The sequence below is a fragment of the Lissotriton helveticus genome, chromosome 6 (genome assembly GCF_964261635.1).
Source record: "Lissotriton helveticus chromosome 6, aLisHel1.1, whole genome shotgun sequence".
NCBI classification, from domain to species: Eukaryota; Metazoa; Chordata; class Amphibia; order Caudata; family Salamandridae; genus Lissotriton; species Lissotriton helveticus.
The window spans coordinates 579,882,785-579,909,165 of NC_136067.1; the positions used below are offsets into that span (position 1 = coordinate 579,882,785).

At 47.9% G+C, this 26,381-nt stretch overlaps 1 protein-coding gene across 2 annotated transcripts in view; it reads left to right on the top strand.

Moving 5' to 3' along the window:
- The window catches only part of COL19A1 (collagen type XIX alpha 1 chain), a 2,464,374-nt gene that overhangs the window by 1,816,456 nt on the left and 621,537 nt on the right, over positions 1–26,381 (top strand). The gene's annotated exons all lie outside the window — the stretch shown is intronic.

Sequence of the window (26,381 nt, forward strand, 5' to 3'; positions counted from 1 at the left end):
CTTCTGAAAGACCAGTTAAGATTGTTTCTGACCCAAAACAGCTTGGACAGTGTTCCAGTTTGGCAGCCAGGGCGATAAAAGAACGACCTTCCACTCGGTCATTAGCCACCCTGGGGATTACAGTGAGCACTGCCCCTGTGAACCTGAGGCAACGACTAGGATGATAGGGCCTAATCAAAGGCTGAAGGTATCAAGGGTCCTTCAGGTTGATGATTTTACGGCAAATGTGTAACGCTTTAAAATAAAATCTTTTCCTAATCGGAAGCCAATGGAGTTTGCTGAGAGTTGTGCTCGTAAAGGAGTATCTAGAAATGTTCAATAACATTCATGTTGTTGCATTCTGTACTCCTTGACGCATTCCTAACCTACCTAGGGTGGCACCAAGTTAGAGCACACTAAAATAGTCAAGAGTCAAGACCAAAAGAGCCTAGACTACTGTCTTCCTGGCTGTGTCAGGAAGAAAGCCCAGGATCTTGCTTAGCATCTTTAGGATACCAAAGCAGACCCAGTCAAGACTAGCTATCTGGGTGTCAATAGAGAGAATGTTGTCAAACCATATTCCAAGGTTCTTAACTTTCAGCTTTGGGGTTGGAATCAGTCCTAAGGCATCTGCCCATCCGGTAGTGGACTAGATTGAAGATTGTTTCCCCAGAACCAACGCCTCAGTTTATTCAGCATTTAATTTGAGGCAGCTGTGGTTCATTCTGCTAAACCTAGCAGCCAAGCTCTGAAATTGGCTGCAGAAGAACCATAATCCTGTGCCCTAGGTGATAATTAGCTGAGGGTCATCAGCGTACAACATGATTTTAATGCCATAGCGCTCAACCACATCAGCAAGGGGGCACATGTATAGATTGAGTAAAGTCAGGATAAGAGTTAAGCCTTGTGGCACTCTCTGCTACAGTGAGAAGACCTCAGAAATACACGGCTGTTGAATCACCTGAATGGTACACTTTTGAATGAAATCTGCCAGCCATGTTAGAGCTAAGTCCCCAACACCGAACCACCAGAGCGGGTCAAGAAGAAGGCCATGGGATTCAGTGTCAAAGGCCACACTCAAGTCTAGCTAGACCAGCATGGCTGCCTTGCCCCCATCAACACTGAGTCTCAAATACTCAAAGGCCAGCAACAGCACAGATTTGGTGCTGTATTGGGGACGGAACCCAGATTGGGTCTCATGCAAGAGCTCTTCCTTCTCAATGAATATTATCAGCTACTGATTTACATGTTTTCTGCCTACTTTGGAGAAGAACAGGAGTAGGGAAATGGGCCTAAAATTTTCTAGATTGGCCGGATCCATAATGTTTCTTTAAGAGATGTACAACTATGGCATGCTTACATTTAGAAGGTGTTAGAAATGGGGGTCTCTAGTTGGCAGGGGTAGGAACCACTGTCCAAATAGGGACCCTTGCTTCTAGTCAGGGTAAGGAGGAAACCCTCTGAGATAACCACTGCTCACCCTCTAGGTAGCTTGGCACAAACAGTCTAGGCTAACCAGAGGCAATGTGTAAAGTATTTGTACCAACACTCACAGTAACACAGTGAAAACACCACAAACTGACTCCACAACAGTTTAGAAAATAAAGGTATTTAATCTAAACTACACAAGACCAAGACGACAAAAATCCAACATACACAGTTCAAGAATATGGTTTCAAAAGTGTTCTTAAGGCTGCGATAAAAATTCTGTAGGTTGCGATAAAATAATCCACAGTTACGTGAAAAGTTCACAGTTGTGTCACGTTTAGCTGAAAGTACCTTTAGTTGTGATAAAGTTCCAAAAGCAGAAGCTGCTGCGGTGGAAAACAAGCGATGCGCTGCTCCTGAGACCCTGGGGAGGCGTTTGCGACAGCCCCACTGCAGCAGCAGGAGTGTTGCGACGAATCCGGTCTGTATGGGGAGGGAGGCCACTTGTATGGATTCCGGTGCGTAGGATGCGAAGGACGTTTGTTCTCGCAAAGGCACACTGCGACGATCTTTGGAGGTGCGGCGATCTCCGGGGCGACGATGTGCAGACCAGCGGTGATCTTCTCTCTCACAGCTCCTCGATGCATTGGCTTTGGCGATGACTCTCGCAGCGACGTGATGCAGTCCGCAAGCAGGCGGCGCGGCGATCTCACCCAGCGACGACATGCTCTGCGACGACTCTCGCAGCGATGTTAGACTTCCCGCACCGATCGGGTGCATCCCGCAAACGAAGGATGCGATGGCTCTGATAGCAGCAACAGGCGCTGCGACGATCTCGACCTTCGTAGCGGCGGGAATCTTCTCGCACTGTCGGGGATGCGCTCTGCAGCGAGTGATGTGATAACTTTTCTTTAGCAAAGTCTCTCAAGCTTAGTTTCCAGCTTCCCAACAAAGGTACAACTTCCAGAGGCACCACACATGGACCAAGCACTCCAGGAAGGACAGAACTCTCTCAGTAGAGCTCAGGGGAAGCTGGGGCATTCTTCAACCCAAAGGGCATTACTCGGTACTGGAAGTGCCCCTCTGGCGTTGAGAATGCAGACCTCTCTTTGGCCCCATCAGTTAAGGCAATCTGCCAGTATCCAGAGGTCAAATCAAATGTACTGAGGTACAGGGAAGCTCCCAACTGATCCACAAGCTCATCAGCTCTGGAGATGGGATGGGCGTCAGTCTTCGTGACTGCATTGAGCACACGGTAGTCCACACAAAACCGGAGTTCTGGAGTGGAACCGGGCGCAGCAGCTTTTGGCACTAAGACCACTGGGCTAGCCCAGGGGCTGCTGGAGGGCTCAATCACCCCTAGCACCAACATCCTGGAAACCTGTTCCTTGATGCTGGCCCTGACTTTGTCAGCTACCCTGTAAAATGTTTGTTTCACAGGGAAACAATCTCCAGTGTCCACATTATGGATGCACCAATGGTTGATACCTGGGGTCAGGGAGAACAGGGGGGCAAACTAACCCAGCACTTGGCGACAGTCCCTCTGCTGTTCTGGGGTCAGGGTGGGCGAGAGGACCACACCATCCACTGACCCGTCTTGCTCCTTAGCTGCCTGTAAGTCAGGGAGAGGATCACTATCCTCTTCCCCTCCAGCATCTGTAGCCATGAGCATTGTCACTTCAGACCTCTCAAAGTGTGGCTTGAGGCGGTTCACGTGCAGGACCCTCAGGGGCTGCCTGGGGGTCCTCAGGTTAACCAGGTAGGTTACTTCACTTTTCCTTTCCACCACCTCATATGGCCCAGTCCACTTGTCTTGGAGCGCACAAGGCTTCACTGGGGCCATCACCCACACTTTCTACCCAGGTTGAAATTCGACCAGACTGGTATTCTGGTCGTACCATCTTTTCATTTCTTCCTGGCTAGCTTCCAGGTTCTCCTGAGCGAGCTTCCTGAAGCGTTGTGTCTGGTTGCGGATGGCCAACACATAGCTGAACATATCCTGGGGGGTTTTCCCACGGGATTTCTCCCACCCCTCCTTCACCAGCGCGAGAGGTCCTCTAACAGGGTGGCCATACAGGAGTTCAAAGGGACTGAACCCTAAGGACTTCTGAGGCACCTCCCTGAAGGCAAACAGGCATGGTAACAAGACGTCCCATTTCCGTCTCAAGGGCTCTTCAAGGCCCATAATCATACCCTTCAGGGTGTGGTTGAACCTTTCAACCAACCCATTTCCTTGAGGCTGGTAAGGAGTGGTGAACTTATAAGTTACCCCACACTCCTCCCACAGAGACTTCATGTACCTAGAGATGAAGTTGGTACCCCGGTCGGAGACCACCTCTCTGGGGAACCCCACACGGGAAAAGATTCCCATCAATGCACGGCCCACCACGGGGGCTGTGATTGTCCTGAGAGGGACTGCTTCTGGGTAGCGGGTGGCATGGTCCACCAAGACCAGGATGAACCTTTTGCCTAGGCCTGTCTTCGGGTCCAGGGGCCCCACGATGTCGATGCCCACCCGCTCGAAAGGGGTGCTCACCACAGGGAAGGGTTGGAGGGGTGCCTTGAACTTTACTCCAGTCTTGCCACTGGCTTGACAGGTTTGGCAAGACCTACAAAAGGAACCAACGTGCTTCCTCATCTGGGGCCAGTGGAAGTGGGTGACAAGCCTGTTTAGGGTCTTGTCTTGCACCAGATGTCCTGCGAGAGGCACATCATGAGCCAGACCCAGTAGGAAGTTCGTGAAGCGCTCGGGTACAACCAGCACACGGGCTGCACCGGGCTCAGAAAACTTAGGCTCGCCATATAATAAGTTATCTTCCCAGTAGATAAAGTGATCTCTGGCCGCTCCACTTGCTGCCTGGTCTGCAGCCTGTTGCCGCAGACCCACGAGGGATGGGCACTCTTTCTGCTCCTGGCAGTATTCCTCCCTGAAGGGCCCACCTTCTTGCTGCCAATGGGTCAGCTCAGGTAGGTCGCCCAGTTCGGCTACCTGCTCCCCTGTAGGTTCCATGGCATCCCCTCAGGGTCTGCTTCCTCCTGGACCGTGGGAACGGCTGGGTCTGGTTTCCCGCGCCCTCTGCCCTGTCCTCTCCTGGCAGGTCCCTGGCCCTCTGTTTCAGGCTCCAGTTCTGCTGAATCACCCCTACTGGCTGCCATAGCACGCGTGGTCACACAGATTCACGCAGGCAACCCCAACATCTCCAAATGAGTTCGGTGTTCTACATCTTTCCATGGAGAACTCTCCAGGTCATTACCTAGCAGACAGTCTACAGGCAAGGCATCATTGACAACAACTTCCAAAAGACCAGAGACCCCCCCCCACTCAAAGGGAACACGTGCTACTTTGCAGAGGCGCACTGAACTGTCAGCTGCTACTACAGGGCGGAGTACACTAGGGAGACACTGCTCTTCAGACACCCACTGACACCTCACGGATGTCACGCTGGCCCCTGTGTCTTTCAGAGCCTCTATCTCCCTCCCATTGATGGTCACCTTCTGTCCATATTTCTTAGTGTTCATGGGTAGTAAGGTTTCCTGGACATTGTCTTGGTCTCCTAAAGAGACAAGGGACATAACTGCTAACCCCGCCTTTCCACCAGAAACCAAATCCCCTCCCAAAGCTACACTTGCCAACCCTGGGGCTGGAGCACCAGTGGGTGCTGGGGGCCTCTTGGGGCACCGGCTGATAACATGTCCCACCTCATTGCAGTGAAAGCAAGTAGATGGGCCCCTGTTGTCCCTGGGATCTCTGTAGTTCCGCCTGCCCCTAGGGCGCCATGGCTGCCTAGTTTTGGGGGGTTGGGATTCCTTCTCCTGGGAATTATTTTGGGGCCCTATTGTGGACTCCTTTTGATTGCTCTTGTCCCCCCCACTCTTCGGCTGGGGACCATGCCCACTTTTGGCTGTGGTAACCACAATTCCTCTGTGGACCCTGGTACTGGTGCAGCCTCCTTAGCAAGCTCAATGGGGTCTGTCAGCTTGCTGTCTAAAAGATGCTGGCGCAGCTCTGGAACACAAAGACTACTCAAGTGCTCCCAACTGATTAAATGCAACAACCCCTTAAAATCAGTTACCTTGCTGGCCTTCATCCAACCTTCCAGTGCACGTGAGTACAAATTCACACACTCCATCCAAGTCTCAGATTCTTTCTTCTTAGAATTTCTAAACTGCAGTCTGTACTGCTCTGGAGTAAGTCCATACCTGAGACATAAGGCCTCCTTCATGTTGGGGTAGGTCATGGCACCTGCTAATTCTAAGGGCTCTAAAGCACTCCTCCCAGAAGCCTCAAAATATTTCCACAGGCCTGCCCCCCAATGTTGTTCAGGCACACCATTCATCCTCAATGCAATCTCATAGGAAGTAAACCAGGCATAAATATCCTCACTCCTATTGTAATTCTGTACCAGATCCATGGGAATATATACTTTACCCCAATGCAGTGGCTGCGTGCTGCCACCATTTGAACTGGCATCCACCTCCTTGGCTTTAAGATCCAGTTCTCTCATGCTCAACTCATGAGCCACAAACAAATTTCTTTTCCTCTAAGGTGCGGGCACTTTTGCTCTCCTCCGCCGCCTTTTCTCTCTCTTTATCCATTTCCAATTGCTTCATTTTTATTTTCATGACTTCTAAGTCATATTCTCTTACTCTCTGATTTTCTTGTAACTCTTCTGGGGTGAGGCCCATACCGGAATGGTTGCTGCCAGCTCTTGAGCCTACTCTGCCCACTGGCAGATCTGTGACTTGAAAACCATTCCCTGCATCCACATCATCATTTCCCTCTTGGGCCTCCCAATGAGCCTTCAAGATGTCTCGCAGCTCATCCTTTCTGTAGCCGCTCTTTATGGGGCACTCAAACTCGTAGCAGAATTTCCTAAGTTGTTCAACTCTGTAGGAATACAAATCTCCAACGGCAAACTCCAATTCTACTTCTGCCCCCTCACTGAGTGCCTTTCCTTTTGTAGACATGATGCTTGGAAGAGTTACTCAAAAATAGAATCAAAAAATCAAAACCAGTATTATGCGGTGGCGTAGTGGTCTGCACTCACTAGTGATGTACACCAATCACTGTGGATCTAGTACAAATACAAGTTCAAATCCCCACCGTTGACCAACAATGTTAGAAATGGGGGTCTCTAGTTGGCAGGGGTAGGTACCACTGTCCAAATAGGGACCCTTGTTTCTAGTCAGGGTAATGAGGAAACCCTCTGAGATAACCCCTGCTCACCCTCTAGGCAGCTTGGCACGAGCAGTCTAGGCTAACCAGAGGCAATGTGTAAAGTATTTGTACCAACACTCACAGTAACACAGTGAAAACACCACAAACTGACTCCACAACAGTTTAGAAAAATATAGGTATTTAATCTAAACTACACAAGACCAAGACCACAAAAATCCAACATACACAGTTCAAGAATATGGTTTCAAAAGGGTTCTTAAGGTTGCGATAAACATTCTGTAGGTTGCGATATAATAATCCACAGTTACGTGAAAAGTTCACAGTTGTGTCACGTTTAGCTCAAGTACCTTTAGTTGTGATAAAGTTCCAAAAGCAGAAGCTGGTGCGTGGAAAACAAGCGATGCGTTGCTCCTGAGACCCTGGGGAGGCGTTTGTGACAGCCCTGCTGCAGCAGCGGGCATGTTACGACGAATCCGGTCTGTATGGGGAGGCAGGCCACTTGTATGGATTCCAGTGCATAGGATCTGAAGGACGTTTGTTCTCGCAAAGGCACGATGCGACGATCTTTGGAGGTGCGGCGATCTCCGGGGCGACGATGCGCAGACCAGCGGCGATCTTCTCTCTCGCAGCTCCCCGATGCATTGGCTTCGGCGATGACTCTCGCAGCGACGTGATGCAGTCCGCAAGTAGGCAGCGCGGCAATCTCACCCAGCGACGACAGGCTCTGCGACGACTCTCGCAGCGATGTTAGACTTCCCACACCGATCGGGTGCGTCCCGCAAACGAAGGATGTGACGGCTCTGATAGCGGCAACAGGCGCTGCGACGATCTCGACCTTCGCAGCGGTGGGAATCTTCTCGCACTGTCGGGGATGCGCTCCGCAGCGAGCGATGCGATAACTTTTCTTTAGCAAAGTCTCTCAAGCTTAGTTTCCAGCTTCCCAACACAGGTACAACTTCCAGAGGCACCACACATGGGCCAAGCACTCCAGGAAGAACAGAACTCTCTCAGTAGAGCTCAGGGGAAGCTGGGGTGAAGTCCTTTTGTTCCTGGGACTTCAGAACAGGGAGCCAGCTCTTCTCAGGCCCTTGGAGATTCCTCAAACAAGGGGACACAGCACAAAGCAAAGTCCTTCCCCTCTCCTTGGCAGCAAAGCAACAGCCGGGCAATCCAGCAGAGCAACAGCTGGGCAAATCTTCCTTCTTCCGTTTCAGCTTTCTCCTTGGCAGAGGTTCCTTCTTGATTCCAGGATGATCTGATTTCCTGTTGTCAGGGGTCCTGTAGTTATACCCCAAAAAGTCTTTGATCCCTTTGTGCAGGAGGGCTCTGAGCCCGGTCTGAACCCGTTCTGGGTGTTTCTTGAGCTCTTTGTTTTCCTGGCTTCTCCTTTCCTTTCAGAGTGAGGGGCAGGGTCATCAGCTGCCCAGCAGGAGGTGGAGCCAGCATTGTGGAAGGCAGGCACAGCCCTATTCAGGCCCAGGTGCTATCTCCTCCCACCACTCAAGTTGCAAATGCAGTCATTCAGCCTAGGGCTGACTCAGCCAGCCTCCTGGGGAATCCCCAGCCCCTGTCACTCTCAAACCAGACAGTCAATACACAAACAGGCCAAGGCACACAGAAGGGTCAGATAAGAGAACAGCAACTTTCTAAAAGGGCTGTTCTCAAACACAGGATTTAAAAACAACCTTTCCTAAAAGATGTGTTATTAAATTCTGAGTTCAGGGATACTAGACTCTTATGTCCTATCTTGTTCCTATGGGAAGAAATGCTGGTAGCCAATGTAGCCAGCATCCCCCATGTTAATATCTGGAGCAAGATAGCCTTACAATAGTGAAAAATGAAAATGGCTGTAATTCACTACCACAGCATGTCACCTGCACCAGTACATGCTCTACCTTTCACATACACTGCACCCTGCCCAGGGGGGTACCTTGGTCCTTCCATAGTGGTGACCAATGTGCACAAAAAGGGAAGGGTTAGGCCTGGTCAGTGGGGACACTGACCAGGAGGACATGGCAGTTCAAGACTGCACACAGGCACTGCGGTGGCAGGCCTGAGACACCATTTTAGGGCTACTCATGTGGGTGGCACAATCAGTGCTGCAGGCCCACTAGTAGCATTTGTCATCACCAGCCCTGGCACACCCAGTGCACTTAACTAGGGACTTCATGGTGATACAAATATGCCAATCATGTATATCCAATCATAATAACAATTTACATAGGGAGCACTTACACTCTGGCACTGATCGGCAGTGGCAGAGTGTCCTAAGCATCTAAACCAGCAAAAACGAAATCCAGCACAGCATCAAAAATACAGGAGGTAGAGGTAAAAAGATAGGGGGAAACCACGCCAAAGATGCCAGGTCTAACAGAAGGAATCTGGGTGGTTGTAAAAGACTGATTAGGCAATCCACTTAGTACTGGTAGAAGGACCTCCAAACCACGTTCCAGCCTCATAGGTGGAACAGGGTCCAGAGGGGAGCCAGATTTTACTTGAGCAGCCAGAGCACAAAGGTCTGTTAAAGACTGAGTATTTATGATAAGTAGACCACTTGTAGAGGTGAGGGGTAGAGACCAGGTAGCAGGATTTGGAGCCTCTCTAACTTCTTTTGGGAAGGAGGCATAGATCTTCACGATCTTATCATAAAAAACAACTGTGCAATCTGACTGCAGTTTCATACCATAGGAGTCATCATAGCAGACGCGTTCCAAAATTATAGAGACTTTACAGTCTGAAAACCTCTTTTGAAGAGTTCCTAGGGATCTCAATCTTCTAAACAATATTCTGCGTGTACCTAATTGTTTTGTGATATTCTTTAAGCGACTTGAGATAGTTCACTTTATCTGTAGATCTTGTGCCATAGATTCTCAAGGCATTTACAGGATTTCTTAATAGACAGAGACTGCCGAAGGCTTAGAGCAAATGACACTACAGATTTTTATGGGTGCACTGTTATCCAAGCTTGGCAGATCCAGGTTTCAGCCTGCAAGTTTGCTAAATAAATACAATTTCTAAGCCACCGTAAAAGCAGTGGAAGTCACCTTGGCCCATTTCCGAGTTTTATAGTGACAATCTACATGTGGAGTAGACAGCCATAGAGAACTGAAAGGAAGAACACAATGGTCTGACGATGCCATAGGCACCAGAAGTGTCATACTAACACAAGTGGAATTAACAAACATGGGGTCTAATGTATGGTCATATCGGAGAGTAGGGGCCTGAACTAGTTGAGTAAATAGTAAAATACCTAGGTCCTCAACAAGAGAGGAGGCCATACGACATGTGGGATCTTCAACATGTAAATTGAGATCACCCAGAAATTCAAAATGTGAATAAAATAAGTCATGTGCAGGTAAACTATCCGCTAAGGTAATGGCAAAATGTGCGGCTAAGCTAGGCGGGAGATAAATCAGAAAACCAGCTTAAGTGGCTAGATAAAGTGAAAAAAATGCTGCCTCACAGCTTCTTGGCTGCCCCTGTAATGTGGTGTGTTTGTGCCCATTCTACATGGGTCATGGCTTCCAGGTTTGCAGGTTTTAATCAGCGGCTACTCCCCTGCAATGGCGAAGGAGCGCAGCCCCACTGCCTATCTCATAGCCAACAAATGAAAAATAAAATGATGTTCTAACATCGTTATATGTTTTATTTGCCGGTGAGGGGTGCTATGTGCAATCCCTAATAGCGCATATGTGTTTGGCCGGCTGTCTCAGGCGGGCCAAAACCCACATGCGCACTTAGGTTTCTCCAGTCCAGGTGCAATGAACAACTGGATTGGAGAAACCTCAAACATTCCCTGGACTGAGCAAAGGGTCTACACAGCCCATTCAGGCCAAACCCAGCACTGCTTTGCAACATGGAGATTGGATGGGAGTCTGTCGCAGGGGGGGGGCTGTGACCAGGAGAACTACAAGGACCGCAACACCGCCGCCCTGCTGGACAACCTCGCCAACATCGGACTCAAGCAACTGGTCAACACCCCCACCCACTACGCCGGCCACACGCTTGATCCCGTCTTCTCATCCAGCAAGCACATCACCTTCAGCCACTCCACTGGACTTCACTGGACCGACCACAGCTGCGTCCACTTCAGCTTCAGAAGAACCACGACCCACCACCACCCGCAACAGGTTCCTCGCAGGAACTGGAGCAAGATCACAGCCGAGCAGCTCACCACCTCCCTCAGCCAGAACCCACCCGCCAGCACAACAAACCCCAACGAAGCAGCACGCAACCTCACACAGTGGCTGACTGCCTGCGCCGACGACCTCGCGCCACTAAAGAACCCGCCCAGCAGACCCAGAAGCAAGAAAGCCTCCTGGTTCACCGACGAACTCAAGGACTCCAAGAAGAACTGCCGCACCCTCGAGAACGATTCAGAAAAGGGGGTGGTGATGAACAGAGTGTCTGAATTAAGCAGACCACTCTTACCCAGTCCAAAGATCAGGGCTTGATCCATCACCGTTATTTAGCTCACTGCCCCATCCCAGCTCAGAACCTGGCTATATGCAAATTAGTCTGTCCCTGGCCCAGTGCATCATGGGAACAGGGCAGACCAAACTACCAAGCCAATTCTTCACCAGAAAGGAGACAAGCTTCCGGGGACCGGTTTCTGCCATTTCAGGCGTCTTCGGCCCGGCTTGCTTGAATCCTGATGGAGCAGTGAGCAAGGGACTCATGTCTGAGTATACCCTGCCACACCTATAGTGGCCAAAAACGATTCAGAAAAGGGGGTGGTGATGAACAGAGTGTCTGAATTAAGCAGACCACTCTTACCCAGTCCAAAGATCAGGGCTTGATCCATCACCGTTATTTAGCTCACTGCCCCATCCCAGCTCAGAACCTGGCTATATGCAAATTAGTCTGTCCCTGGCCCAGTGCATCATGGGAACAGGGCAGACCAAACTACCAAGCCAATTCCTCACCAGAAAGGAGACAAGCTTCCGGGGACCGGTTTCTGCCATTTCAGGCGTCTTCGGCCCGGCTTGCTTGAATCCTGATGGAGCAGTGAGCAAGGGACTCATGTCTGAGTATACCCTGCCACACCTATAGTGGCCAAAAACGATTCAGAAAAGGGGGTGGTGATGAACAGAGTGTCTGAATTAAGCAGACCACTCTTACCCAGTCCAAAGATCAGGGCTTGATCCATCACCGTTATTTAGCTCACTGCCCCATCCCAGCTCAGAACCTGGCTATATGCAAATTAGTCTGTCCCTGGCCCAGTGCATCATGGGAACAGGGCAGACCAAACTACCAAGCCAATTCTTCACCAGAAAGGAGACAAGCTTCCGGGGACCGGTTTCTGCCATTTCAGGCGTCTTCGGCCCGGCTTGCATGAATCCTGATGGAGCAGTGAGCAAGGGACTCATGTCTGAGTATACCCTGCCACACCTATAGTGGCCAAAAATGATTCAGAAAAGGGGGTGGTGATGAACAGAGTGTCTGAATTAAGCAGACCACTCTTACCCAGTCCAAAGATCAGGGCTTGATCCATCACCGTTATTTAGCACCCTCGAGAAAGCCTGGCTCCTCGACCAGACCACAGACAACATGACCACCCTCAAAGACGCCACCCGCAAGCACCACCAGCTCATCCGCACCACCAAGAAGAAATCACTGAAGGAACGACTGGACAACAACGCCCACGACAGCAAGGAACTCTTCAGCATCGTCAAGGAGTTCTCCAACCCCAGCACCGGCAACAACGACATCACTCCTTCACACGATCTCTACGACTCTCTCGCCTCGTACTTCCACCGCAAGATCGCTGACATCCACAACAGCTTCTGCGCACCCTCCACGCACCCGACCGTCGAACCAACGCCCCCCACCGCCACCCTCCACACCTGGACCACGGTGACCACCGAAGACACAGCCCGCACGATGAACACCATCCACTCCGGATCTCCGACCGACCCCTACCCCCACCACGTCTTTAACAAGGCCGACTCCATCATCGCACCCCAACTCCGGGACGTCATCAACGCCTCCTTCAACACCGCCACCTTCCCGGAGAGCTGGAAGCATGCCGAACTCAACACCCTACTGAAGAAACCAACAGCGGACCCCACCGACCTCAAGAACTTCCGCCCCATCTCGCTCCTCCCTTTTCCTGCCAAAGTCATAGAGAAGACCGTCAACAGACAGCTTGCAGCCTTCCTCGAGAAGAACGGATCCCTCGACCCCTCGCAGTCCGGTTTCCGAGCCAACCACAGCACCGAGACCGCTCTCATCGCAGCCACCGACGACATCCGAGCCCTGCTCGACAACGGGCAAACAGCGGCTCTCATCCTCCTGGACCTCTCTGCAGCGTTCGACACTGTCTGCCACTGCACCCTAGTTCAACGCCTCAGCAACATCGGTATCCAAGAAAAGGCACTGGAGTGGATCATCTCGTTCCTCGCCGGAAGAACGCAAAGAGTCCGCCTCCCCCGTTCCGATCCGAGGTCACCGAAGTCATCTGCGGCGTACCGCAAGGATCATCGCTCAGCCCAACCCTCTTCAACATCTACATGAGCCCTCTCGCAGCCATCGCACGCCAACACAACCTCAACATCATCTCCTACGCCGACGACACCCAGCTGATCCTCTCCCTCACCAATGACCCCGCCACCGCCAGAACCAGCCTACACGAAGGGATGAAAGACGTCGCCGAGTGGATGAAGAACAGCCGCCTGAGACTGAACTCAGACAAGACGGAAGTCCTCATCCTGGGACCATCGCCCTCCGCCTGGGACGACTCCTGGTGGCCTCCCGCCCTGGGCACCGTTCCCAAGCCAACAGACCACGCACGCAACCTGGGCTTCATCCTGGACTCCTCCCTCTCAATGACCAGACAAGTCAACGCCGTCTCCTCGTCGTGCTTCAACACCCTGCGCATGCTCCGAAAGATCTTCCGCTGGATCCCGACCGAAACCAGGAAGACGGTAACCCAGGCACTCGTCACCAGCCGACTGGACTACGGGAACACGCTCTACGCGGGAACCACAGCCAAACTACAGAAAAGACTCCAGCGCATACAAAACGCCTCCGCCCGACTCATCTTGGACATCCCCCGACGCAGCCACATCTCCGGCCACCTGAGGGACCTGCACTGGCTCCCCGTAAGCAAATGGATCACATTCAGGCTCCTTACCCACGCACACAAGTCTCTCCACGACCTAGGCCCCAAGTACCTCAACGACCGCCTGACCTTCTACACACCCACCCGCCAGCTACGCTCTACAAGCCTCGCCCTCGCCGCCGTACCACGCATCCGAAGAGCCACCGCCAGAGGAAGATCCTTCTCCTACCTGGCAGCCAAGACATGGAACTCCCTCCCCATCCACCTCCGGCTGACACAGGACCATCTCGCCTTCAGGAAACAACTCAAGACCTGGCTGTTTGAGCAGTAGCGGACCCCCTCCCCCAAGCGCCTTGAGACCCTTCCGGGTGAGTAGCGCGCTATACAAATGCTATGATTGATTGATTGATTGAGATGCGATGCGGGAGGCGGCCGGTGGCTCCAGGTAAGCTTTTTGTTTCATATATTATTACTAACCCCCACCCCCGCGACCCCTCCCGCGTTCCACCTTTCTTTGTGGCGGCCGCCACTGGTTTTAACCCAAGAATCAACATGGCAGCATCAGCCGGTATGGAATATCCTAGAGTGCCTTTAATGTGTTCCAGGATTCTTTCCCAGTACATTTGACTCACAAGCAGGACCATCAAATATGGATAAATGTGCCCACGTCTTTATGAACGTTCCGCATATCTTGGGTGTGGAGGGGTACATGCGGGCGAGTCTATGGGAAGTCAAATACCATTGGAACAATATTCCACGGTTGATTCTTTGGGGAGAATACTCCTGTGCGTTTTTGGGATCTTTCTCCGGAAGCATTTCTATTGTTTGCTCAGGATTGGTTGTGCCAGCTCACCTTTCCAACACACCTGATATGGGTGCTTAATGCGAGGCTTAGAGGCTTGAATACTGATGTATGACAGGGATATCAGCCGCTGGGTGCCCTCAAATGACCTGACAAGTGTTTCGAATTGAGTTAGCACGTAGGTAGCTACAAGCAAATTTACTAAGGTGCAGTGCCCATTGGTGGATTTGGCAGTATTGGAGACAGACGTTTTCTGGAACAGAGAATTCTCTTTTGCATAGCTTGAAAGATTTCATTGTATGGCCCTGGAAGAGGTAACTCAGAGTGCTGCAGTACCTCTGAGTCCAGTCGGTGAAAGTTTAGAGTCAAGAGCTGGGGTGAAATCAGGGTTGCATGCCAAAGGGGTGTTAGATAAGGGGAAGGTAGTTAATCACCTCTTTAGGGCTAAGTGATCCCAAATGCAAGCACGTTTCTCATGGGTGTTGCTATGTATTCACCTTTAGGGCAACTTGTTTTTTGGAGCCAAACCTGGACCCAAAATGATGTTCATGCACCGCATGGTCGATGTATTATCATGCTTCTTTGATCTCTCTGGTCACCCATTCCAACACATATCGGAGGTGGGCCGCCCAATAGTTTTGCACCACTTTCAGACAGGCAGTTTGCTAGAGATGTGGGGTCTCGCCTGTCCCCAGATAAATATATGCAATTTGTTTTTGAGGTGTCTAATAACTGTCTTGGGGATAAGAGTAGGTAGAAATTGGAAATAATAGAGTACCCTATACTACACGCTCAATTTGACCACATTCATGGGCCCCAACCATTAGATGTATAAGGGTTTCCATCTCCGTACGTCAACAATAATGGCGTAGAGTAGAGTCGCCGATTGGCCTTGGCTCTGTCGTCAAGATTAGAGGTGATGTTGAGGCTTATATAGTGAATAGAGAGTGGGGCCTTGTGGAACGGGCCAGAGATTGCAGAGATGGAACTAGGTCCTTCGGGATTATGAAGTTGAGGGCCTGAGGCTTATCTTTGTTGACTTTAAAGCCCTATCACATTCAGAGGCGAGAAGAAGACAAATCACTTCCAACAAAGAACGGAATGAGGTCTGGTAAAGTGAGGAGAAGGTCATCAACAAATAAGTTCACGTTATGGGTGCTGCCACTAAAGGCGACTCCCATTATCCCGGGTGATGTCCTGATTTGGATAGCCAGCAACTCTACCACAAGGATAAAGAGCAGCTGGGAAAGGGGGCATCTCTGACTCATACCCCTCTCAATCCTTATGGGTGGAGTACATTGCCATTGAGTCATAAAAAAGGTGGATGGGGATGTGTGTGTTGCCATGATCCTGGAGATAATCTATGATCCCAGTGCAATCTTACCTCACACAGAAAGTCTCAGCTCACCTGATCGAAGGCCTTCGCCCCATCCAGCAGCATGGATATATTGTGCTTATGTGTATTTATTTATTTATTTTATTTAAAAGAGTTTTATATAGCGCTGGCTAGACCCGAAGGTATCAGAGCGCTTTACATGAGAATCAACAATGTACCAGAACAAGTTCAACAAATTACACTATACATCAAAAAATAAGCAATACAATTAGGAGGGGAGACAAAGGAGAGAGAGAAGTAGTGGGGGGGGGCAGAAGAGGTGAGAAAGGGAGGATAAGGAAAGAGACAATAAGGAGAGATGAAAAGAAGTCTTTCTAAAGACAGACTGGGTAGGTGACGACCAAGGAGGGAATCCACGGCCCATCTCCTCTATAGCTAAACCAGGTAGCTTCATCGGGCGTCAGGCAAAATAGTTCAGTCTCAATTCATTGAGAGAGGAGAGAAGGAGAGACATAAAATAGAGGGAGGATGCGGGAGGAGAGGACAGGAGAGACGAAAGGAATTGGAACAATGTGGTTCAACAATATAACAGAAAAAGATCAACAATTACACATTACATCAAACAATCAGCAATACATTGGGAGAGGAGAGAAAGGAGAGAGTCCACCTGGTCTGGGTAAAGAGGCTTGGGAGCAGGGGTTCTAGGCATTGTGCTAGAACATTATTATATAGTTTAGCATCTGTGATTAATAATGCGATGGGACGGTATGATGCTCAATTAATGGGTTCTTTACCCGGTGTGAGGATTAATACTATTAAAGCCACACACATAGTGGGAGTTAGGTTTGTTGCTTGACTGATGTTAATAAACATGTGAGGTGATCAAGGAACAACCGTTGGAGGATTTTGTAGAACATCACATGGAGGCCATTATGCTCCTGTGATTTTCCTGTGGGCTTTGCGTGTAGGGCCTTCTGAATTTCCTTGGGTTCAATAGGGGCCTCAAGGCGTTCCCAGTGGGTGGGAGAAAGGGGGGACACACCATCACATCAGTTTAGGTATGCCTGTATATCAGAGGTGTGTTCATTACCCTGCCAATGAAGGGATTGCTAAATGTTGTGGAATGTTCTGTACTTCATTTGTTCTCTGGTTGCCCAGGAGCCATCTTGAAGTTTGAGCTGCTCTATATCCGTTTTGGTCCTGTGTAGAACAATTATGCACCAAGATCATCTCTACCTTGTCCCCCTCTCATCATAGAATCCCTGCTTCAGGTAGAGCAGTGGGCTTTCAGCACGGTTCATTCTATGGGATCTGAGTTGGCTTCATATCATAGCGAGTTTCCTACAGGTGGCCCTGATTGTAGTTTGTTTGTTTTGTATTTCCAATGCCTTGATTTCAGTGGTTGGGGTTTGTTCCAGAAGGTGAGACTCCTGTGCTATTTCTTTTTAATACTCAGCCTGGGTCGGGGTTTTGAAAAATAAAATAGTATTATGGTAATTTAATACCATTTTATTTATCCATTCCTTGGGTGATTTTTTTAGTGGGCGACACTCGTCCACCATAACTGAGGAGCCGTCCCCAGTGGGCTGGTATTAGGTCAGGATTATCTAAATGCCAACTAAGAGGTGGGTATTTAACAATGTGGGTAGTTGGTATTTGTATGGGATAAACCTATCCAAAAGCTATTAGAGCACTTGTTAAAGAGTCAGAGGCTATTAACATGTGATTGTATGGGTAGCTCGGTTATCTGAGAGGCAGCAGATTGTTTCTGTATTGTGATGTAGTGTTATTTAGGGTGGCTAGCCCATAAATGTGAGCAGAGTCTGGGCAGTACTCATGAATAATAAGTTGTCATTCCAGATCTTGGGTTCAAAGGGAAGTCACCTGTTTCCTTAAGATTATCTTTTATTACCTCAAGCCTTATGGTGTCCTCGCTGTAGGTGTTCCTATGCCATCAGAGATGATGAGCTTGTCATCAAAATAGATGGCCCTGGTGGCTTTGAAGATGATGCTTTGGTTTAGAAAATGGTGCAGGCCAGCAAAGGGAAGCCTTTGCGTTTGAGATAGTAATTTTCTGGTCTCTATTCTAGAGGGTACTCACAGGGAGGAGCCTTCATCATGGGAGGGTTGGGCACCATTTCTTGTATCTAACATTTGAGGTAAACAAACATTATTGGTTTGCAGACTTGCGGCTTTGGATCAGTTATTATGAAACACTCAGATCAGCAAGCAAGTTTGTTGAACAAACTTGGATTGCTTTATGCATGATGACAAGTTTTAAAGGTTGTCCTTTCTTTTAAAAAGGGCGAGTGGAGGACTATCAGAGCGTGTGTGGTAGATTTGTGTTCTTTCAGACCAAACAAGTGTGCTGCACAGTTTTGGTCTCTCTTCAGTTTTGAAAGAGATAGGCTGGCCAAGCTGATGTATGGGCTGTTGCAGTACTTTAAGTGGAACATGACCATACTGAAGTTCAAAGCAATTTAATGAGAGAGCTGGCACCACATCAGAACCACTGTTAGGAAACCTAAATGGTGGAATGCAGTACTGGAGGCCAGTGGCGTAGGAAGGGGGTGTGGGTGGAGAACCTCCCCGGGTGACACTAGTTTGGGGGTTATGGCCTCCCCCCACCGCCCACCCCCTCGTACCTGCAAGACAGCTGATGCATGGGAATCACCAGCCCCCCCTTACTTGAAACCATTGCAGGAATTTGCCAGTAGCCCCCCACACTCTCTGCTGTTACATGTCTCCGTGGGCGGCAAATGCTGGTGCCGCCATGGGTGGCCAAAGATCCAGCTACGCCACTGCTGAGGGCTGCATTTTTCTGGGGTATGAATGATAACTCACAGCCATGATGCTCTCACGTTGTGTACTTTATCCATGGGGTGGAGATGTATGCAGTTGAACAAGCCAGGTTACAGGGAAGGGGGCAGTATCTTCAGTGCCGAGGATCAGCGTTTTAGTTTTTTTCCAATTTGGGCATAGTCAGTTTTTCTGCATCCAGCATTAAATCTATGAAAGGCAGTGAGACAATTTGTTTAGGTTTCCAAACCCATTCCCAAGCTTAAGAAGGAGCTGTCCGTCATTGACTTACACGCGACAGAAATTCTTGTGTACTTCTAAGATGTCAGTGAGTGGGGTCTTTTAAGCATCAAATAGCAATGGTGACAAGGCAGAGCCATGAGATGTACCACACTTGATTTTGCTTTTTTTCTGAGAGTAATAAGCCCAGTTTCACTTGGTTGAAACAATGTTGTAGTGAGGAAGCAGTCCATGACAGTATTGTTTCCCTTGTTCCAAGGATGTGGACTACCTTTTGATTAACAACTTGGGGTGTAATGAAATTGAAAGGTCTACTAGGATCACAGTAACTGTGGCCTTGGGACTGAGTCATTCTTCACTCATGTACAGTGGTTTCCATGACCAATGGGGTCAAAAGCTATACTGAAAGTCGCCCAAGAGCCTGTTTTCAATTGAAATGACACTTGTTGATGATAACAGTTTCAAGTGCATTTGCTCATAATGAAGGCGAGGGATGTGTCTGTGAATGAACTGATTATCATTGACTCCAGCAGGTTTGTTAAGAAAGGTGTTAACAAATCTCTATCCGAGGTCCTGAGAGAGAGCCCCACTGGAAATGGAGGTATTAGTTCAATTGGTAAAAATCGGTCTATGTGCTGAGAAGCCTAGACTGGTACTACTTTGGCACTGTGTAGGTCTCTCAAGGCAGTGAGGATTTTTTGGAAGACCCCCAAGAGGTTGTTCATATCAGAATCAGAGACAGGTGTAAACTGAAAGTGAAGGGTTGTCCCATCAGGTGTATGAATAAAATGTCCCAGGGTTTGTGGAATGATGGTGGTAATGTGAGTCCTTAAAACGTCAATTTAGTCACTGGAGAACAACAGGCGATTGTCACAGAGGTCTGATGGGCGAACTAGCATGCAGATCATGGTCTCAGCAACACCACCTCTTCAAAGGTGGGAAAAGGTTTTTTGGTTAAGTTCAAAGAATCAGCAATGCGGATTTATAAGGGCCCGTTTTTTGCTGTGGCATATGCTTATTTATACCTTGTGCAATCTGTTGGCGATTACATTTTTAATTCAGTGTCTGTTTAGTGTTCTAATTGTGGAGGTTTTTGGTGAAATAGTTTTTTGGTTTTCAAGGGGAGTAGACTATGAGTGGAGGAAGGGGCTCTGAGGTTCCAAAGCCTTTGCTAGTGCATTATCAGTGTACAAATTGGTTAGGTAATATTCAGTGAAGTGGAGCTGTGTCAGCGCAAGTAGCCAGAGTTAAAATATCAGGGTAAACAGTAGGTTAAGGGTGTGGACTGCCTCAAGAACTGGTTCATTAACTAATCAGGTAAAACCAAGGATATCCATATAATCAATAAGTTTCGGAGATAGTAAGATTCTATTGGGCGAAACTGGCCTATGTCACACTGTTTTTCTGTACCACATATATTCATTAATGGGCTAATCCCCGGCTACACCCTTAATGTCAATGTTGGTATAGTAGGGGTAAAGGTAAAATTTGCAATTGCGATCATTTTATAAGATAATGTGATGATGTGTGTCTGTGTTTGTAATGTTGGTTAACTGCTATTGGCCGCGCAGCCACATGTAATTTGAAAATTAATAAACAAATCTAAAACAGAAAATATGATTGAATTTGGGCAAGATCAGAAGGTGAAATTAGCAGGTAGCAAGGTCAGTTTTGAGTGTAGTGTACAGATCCCCAAGCTCACATGGTGCCACTGTGTCCCACAATATTGATTCCCTTCACAAGGTCGTTATGTGAAGAGACGATATTACACAGCGGAACTTAAACTGAGCTGAAAACCCCTGTCCAGTCTCAGAAGCTTATGGGTCATCCATAGCTGGAGTGGGAATGTGTGTATTTAGAAGTGTTTTCTATCTGTGCTTATCACAAACCCTGCACCATCCAAGGCAACGTCTCTTCTCTCACATGGTGCAATATTTTGATGGTAAGTGACAGTACTAAGGAAGATAAAACCCTTGGTTAGAAGTCTTAGGTTGTACCCTGTAGCTCCATGAGAGCAAGTGTATTAAGATTAACAATGGGCCTCTTCTACCCCAATGTCTTTCTTTAGGAGAAGGAGACCGATTACTTCTGATACTACGGAGTTGTTCAACGAAGGTTCAGTGATCACCTAGAATTGGAAAGCATTATTTTTGAGTAATTCTTCACTCATGGAATTCATTAATTTCAAAAGCATTTTCAGGGTATATCTTGCCTTAAGCGGGGTGATTAGAAGGTCTCTATACGGGATGCATCACTGAAGCTTCAGCATAGTCCGAGGTGGGCGAGAGGATGGGATGTGGTGCACTGGCAAGGAAATGGGAAGGAGAGAGATGGGTGGGGTATGGATAGAGTCAACAGACTAGCGGCAGAGAGGATGGGTTAACAGGTGATGCCTGGACCCACAGTTGCTTTTAGCTTGTTGAAGTTCTGACGAACCTTTCAAAGGTTCATATCATTGTCTGAATCATTATCCTTTTGTTATTGTAGCTGTTTATGCAAATCAATTATTTCTGTGCAGTCTAGTAGACTATGAATTTCCTACCGCTAGGTATCATCAGTCTTGAGGAGGATGGAAAATTGTGAGTGAAAGTCCTTTCCCAAGCAGGAAGAGCCAAAAGAGCCACTCAAGACTTTGCCCCTTGCGACTCACAGCCCCTCCTCACACGCAACAATTGTAATAAATAGCAAAATGCACTCAGCGCATCCGTTTGTATGGTATTTAGAACAGATCAGAAGTCTTTACAGTGTGATTATACATATTACACCAAATATATTACATATAAATCCGAGGCTGTTTCAATATTCTGAAATCATGTTAGTCACCTCTGTTAGAATTAGAGCTGCCTGATCACTATGTTATACATCCATACATTTCACATGCTTAAAATGTTTTCAATTTACCCTCTGAAGTAGTATGTCACTGCTTTACTGTGGTTGCTGGTCCCTGTCTTTTGATTTGTGTTTTCAACAGTAGACAACAGTGCTGTAAAAGGACATAAAATGTGAACCAACTGCCAAATTTACGATAAGACTGGTCACAATAAGTGGTTGACAATTGTGCACCAGGTTGTTGCACCCAGTCTTTTATTTTGCAATGCAACCTTATAGTTTGCATCGCAAAAAAACACAAAACTCATTGTTCCCACCCTGTTTATCCACTGGACTTTCTTCTGTAAACTTTCCTCGTCAGTTGAGACCTAGCTATCTGACTGATACCCGATGGAGCTACCTGGTTTAGCTATAGGGGACACGGGATGTGGATTCCCTCCTCGGACGTCACCCACCCAGTTGTTTTTTGGGCAGACTTCCTTTCGTCTCTCCTGCCGTCTTTTCCCTCATCCCCCGACTTCACACTTCCCCCTTCCCCTTTCTCCCTCCGCTCTATTTGTCTCACCTTTTTTTCCTCTCTCAATATGTTGCTTATTTTTGATGTAATGGGTAATTGTTATTGTTTTCTGTAACATTGTGTAACCTAATATAAAGCGCTCTTATACCTAAGGGTCTAGCCAGCGCTATATAAAACTCATAAATAATAAATAAATAATAATAACCTTTGTGCTAGTACTATTGGGTTACACTCAGGGCCGGACTGAGAACCACAACCGGCCCTGGCAAAGTGCTCGGCCGTCCCCCTGGGGGTGCGACCGAGCTCTTTGCTGGGGCCGGTTTTTCGGCCGATTTTGTCACAGAGCCGATTTTTCAGCTATGCTGCAAAAACGGACCTGTATCAAAAACGGCCCCCAGGGCCCAAAACCGGCCCCCACCCTTGCGGCGCACCGGGGGATTACCCGGTGCCCGCAACGGCCAGTCCGGGCCTGGTTACACTGCAAAATCTCAAGTTGCAGGCGCACCACCGCACAACTTGCCTCATGAATATTACTTGGCAGGTCACTATTGGGGTCCCCAGTGATTGGCATAAATACAGGGATGGTGGATTGTAAGCCCACAATCTCTTTGTTTGCATTTAAAAGCAGGAAACAGTTTTTTAAAACAGTCCATATTGGTGATTTAAAAAAAAAAATGAATAGGAGAAGCAGGCGTATGTATGTCCTCTAGACCACTGCCTACTCCCCCCAATGTCACCTGACGGGATTCACAAAAGGGAGAGGTGCCCTGAAAAGGAACCTTACTCATTTGACAATCAGTTACTACGTCCAATGAGGCGGGACAAACTGATCAATGATTTCCCACTACAACTGCAGTCACAAACCACTGATACATCTCATTCCGACTCAGTTAAGTAGGGAACGCCTTACGTGTCTTCTCCTAATTTCGATTCAGATGGATCAAGTAGGAAGGAATTTCCAACTCGCCAAATGGGTTTTTTAAATAGAAAAAAACACACTTTACAGTCCCAAACCCTGTGGTTTTATAAATCGCAAGGTTTGTGATGACAAAATTACTTTACATGTTTCCCCAAGCTTTCTGCTAGATAGCCACACAGGAAGCATTTTCCATTGTATGTCATATTTAATTTCCAGGCTTCTCTGCACCGGGCAATCCTTACTAGTTATTGTTGTCTCCAAACTTTGGTTCAGATAGTCCTATATTTACCAAACATTTTAGCAATCTTTGATTATTTGAGGAAGTTGTCAGTAGAAAAGTTGCAATGATCCCCTATAATGAAGTCCATTTTATTTTCTATTTAATAAGACCGTAAATTCTGATTACGAGGTACACATATGCCAGGTGGTATGCATACCACGATCGGCCACTAGTAGGTAACCCAGTGTTTGTTATGTTTCATCTAATTGTTAAACACAGCTGACGAGTAAGTTAGATGGATGCGCCATTGATTGTTAATGCAGCCAATTTAAAGACGAATCTGGGTACTCAGATGTACAATTCGTTAGATGAAATAAAAACATATATATATATATATACTTTGCACCTTGCGCAAGTTCCAAGCATTTAATTTCCCTGACAGTGAAGTCAGTCCGCCCGTAAACCAGAGTGGGTATTTCATTTGGCTCGTGCAACAGTCAGCAGAGTATATATTTATACACATATGGTGGTCCTTATTGTTAAACCATAGCTGTGTGCAAGTTCTCTCTTGTTTCACTGTCAGGTCTCTGCATATACCTCTTCACATTAAGCATCATAACTCGTTATATTTCGGCATACATGTTTTATTACTTTGTTATTCAGTTTTCCCTTTCAAGCAACCTTATGCAATAAATTGCTCATAAGAAAAGCATCCATCGGTCCTACACAGCAATTCATTTTGCAAGTCTCCGTTGTCATTAAACAGTCAGCCATGACATACAATTGTTTATAACATCAGACAGGGTGACATCTTGGAAGCTATTCGAAGTATCTCCATATCTTTAAATTTGCTGCTGCAGAGATTTAGCCGTCACAATTCATCTTCTGTAAAAACTGTTTATACAATGCACCGAACCACTAATCTGTGGAAATGGATTAGTCAGTTGTGCCAGAGCAGGACAAACCAACAGCCTTAAGAGCTGCAGGGGTAAAAGATGCTTGCCGCACGGTAGGGCTGAATAGGATTTATTACATTACAAATACTAATAGACTTCAAGGTAGAGGTTTTTACTTGTTAGCGGCCACTGTGGTGCCAGGTGTGCGATTTTATGTGGACGACAATATATAGACGTATCCTGGCAGATGCATGTTGTGGCATATAGATTTTTGACTACTCCTATATGATTTTTGACAAGAACAAACATGTTTTAATTAGTTGTCATAATAATTAAGATGTGAATTTGGCTAGGAGTAGTTTATAGGGCCAGCACAGAGCCGGGTTTATATCTAATGTTCTTGGAACATGCTTGTGCATAGTTGCATTTTCTGTCCCCCGCAGATCAAACATTTTTCTCGTCAGTCGCTGGCTGAATACCACAATTCCCTTTTTAGGTTTCGCCTGGCGTCCACTGCGCAGCAGTGTTCGCGCAGGCGAAATCTTTTGAGTTTCAGTATGGGGCTTTAACCGCCTCTCTGTTCCATTGGCTAGCTCCATAAATGGAGGCTAGCCATTGGAACAGAGATGTGTCAGTCATTGTCCGAGCAGATTTGTGGGCGTTCTGGCGATTTTTTCGCTCTCCGCCCCTTTAACAACGTCATTGAGGCGGTGGGCGGATGTTTTTTTTTTTTTCTCGGCAAGTTATTCTCATTTCCGACGTGTCTGTTTCCGGGATGGGCTGCACGATTTTAGTGGTCCTGCAAGGTCTCGCTGGGAGGGCCCGATACTCGACATGCACGGACGGCCTGGAAGCGAGTCGGAACTCGGATGAAGACCTCACGCTGACCGGAGTTGAAGCAGGTACGGGTCGTTTGACTGGTGACGTCGGCCTGCTAGTGAGAGTCTGTGTGGTGTCGTGTATTTTGTTTGCTCACAATTGTCACTTTTGCCTCATGTTTCAAAGTTAACCCTTCCAGTTTGCTATATCTGCATGAACATGGGAAGCCACGAACGTTTAGCCTTTCCTTGTGGAAATTGATTTAAATCCCTGTATGTTTGGCCAGGACCCCTTTGGCATTGGTTGAACTGAACACTGTACCTTGACCAAGCCACTGTGGTAAAAACAATAAAAAAAATTAATCTTTCAAGTCCCTTAGACTTTTGTTTTTTAAAGCGACAACGTCGGTTTCACATTGACTGCACTACATTATCAGTTCCGAGCAGGGTTATTTACTCACAGTAAACGTGTCTGAAATGTTTATTGGGCGCAGATGAGGGAGGGTCCGGGTGTATCTGTGCGCATGGCCTGTGCATTGTGGATGTGATTTCTTTTTTGGGGGGAGGGTGTTTGATGCAGGTTACAGCGATTGGGAATGTTCACTGCGGGACAACTTAAACCCACAATGTATCGGCCATGCGCAGGCCAACTGAGTGAGATATGCATATAGAACTGTAATAAGGCTGGCCTGCAAAATATTAGGAAGCCAATGGCCACGCATGGCTCCCCCTCAGCCAATTTGCGGGGAACAGATTGTAATAGCTGAGGCTTTCCGCTGATTATCTTATCCAGGATCAATATTGCTAAAATCCGACCAGAAGCTAAACAAAGTCAGTTTCCCTTCATTGCACTGGGCCTTCTTCTGGGTAACAGATGGCTGGATGGGGATGGCTGCCTCGCAAGCTCTGTCCGTACTTGGTTAGTTAACTAGTTGGTGTTTGTGAACTATACAGATGCAGGGAAATTAATGTGAGAATTGCAATTTAGTAGCGGACACGAGCAGCATTTTCTCAGTGTCTGTCACGATACATTCGTGGATTGGATGTGGGACCAGTGAATACAGCGCTGCAGTGTTTTGACACAGCCATAACCAATGTTGCGGCAAATGGAGGTGAATTGAGGTTCTCGCCTTCTCTTCTTTTGGCGGGTGTGGGTGTGCACTGAAAGTGACCAGCATTGATATACCTTTTCACATGTGTTTAACAGAGGGCTTTGGTGAATTTCAGTATCTGCAGATGTGAGCACCGGCTGAGTTGCTGGGTTACTCTGTTCCTGGGTGATTTATGACCGAGGTGCACATTTCGGGGCTGTAAAATATGCACACAGGACGCTAATTGCCGCAATCGCTCTTAAAG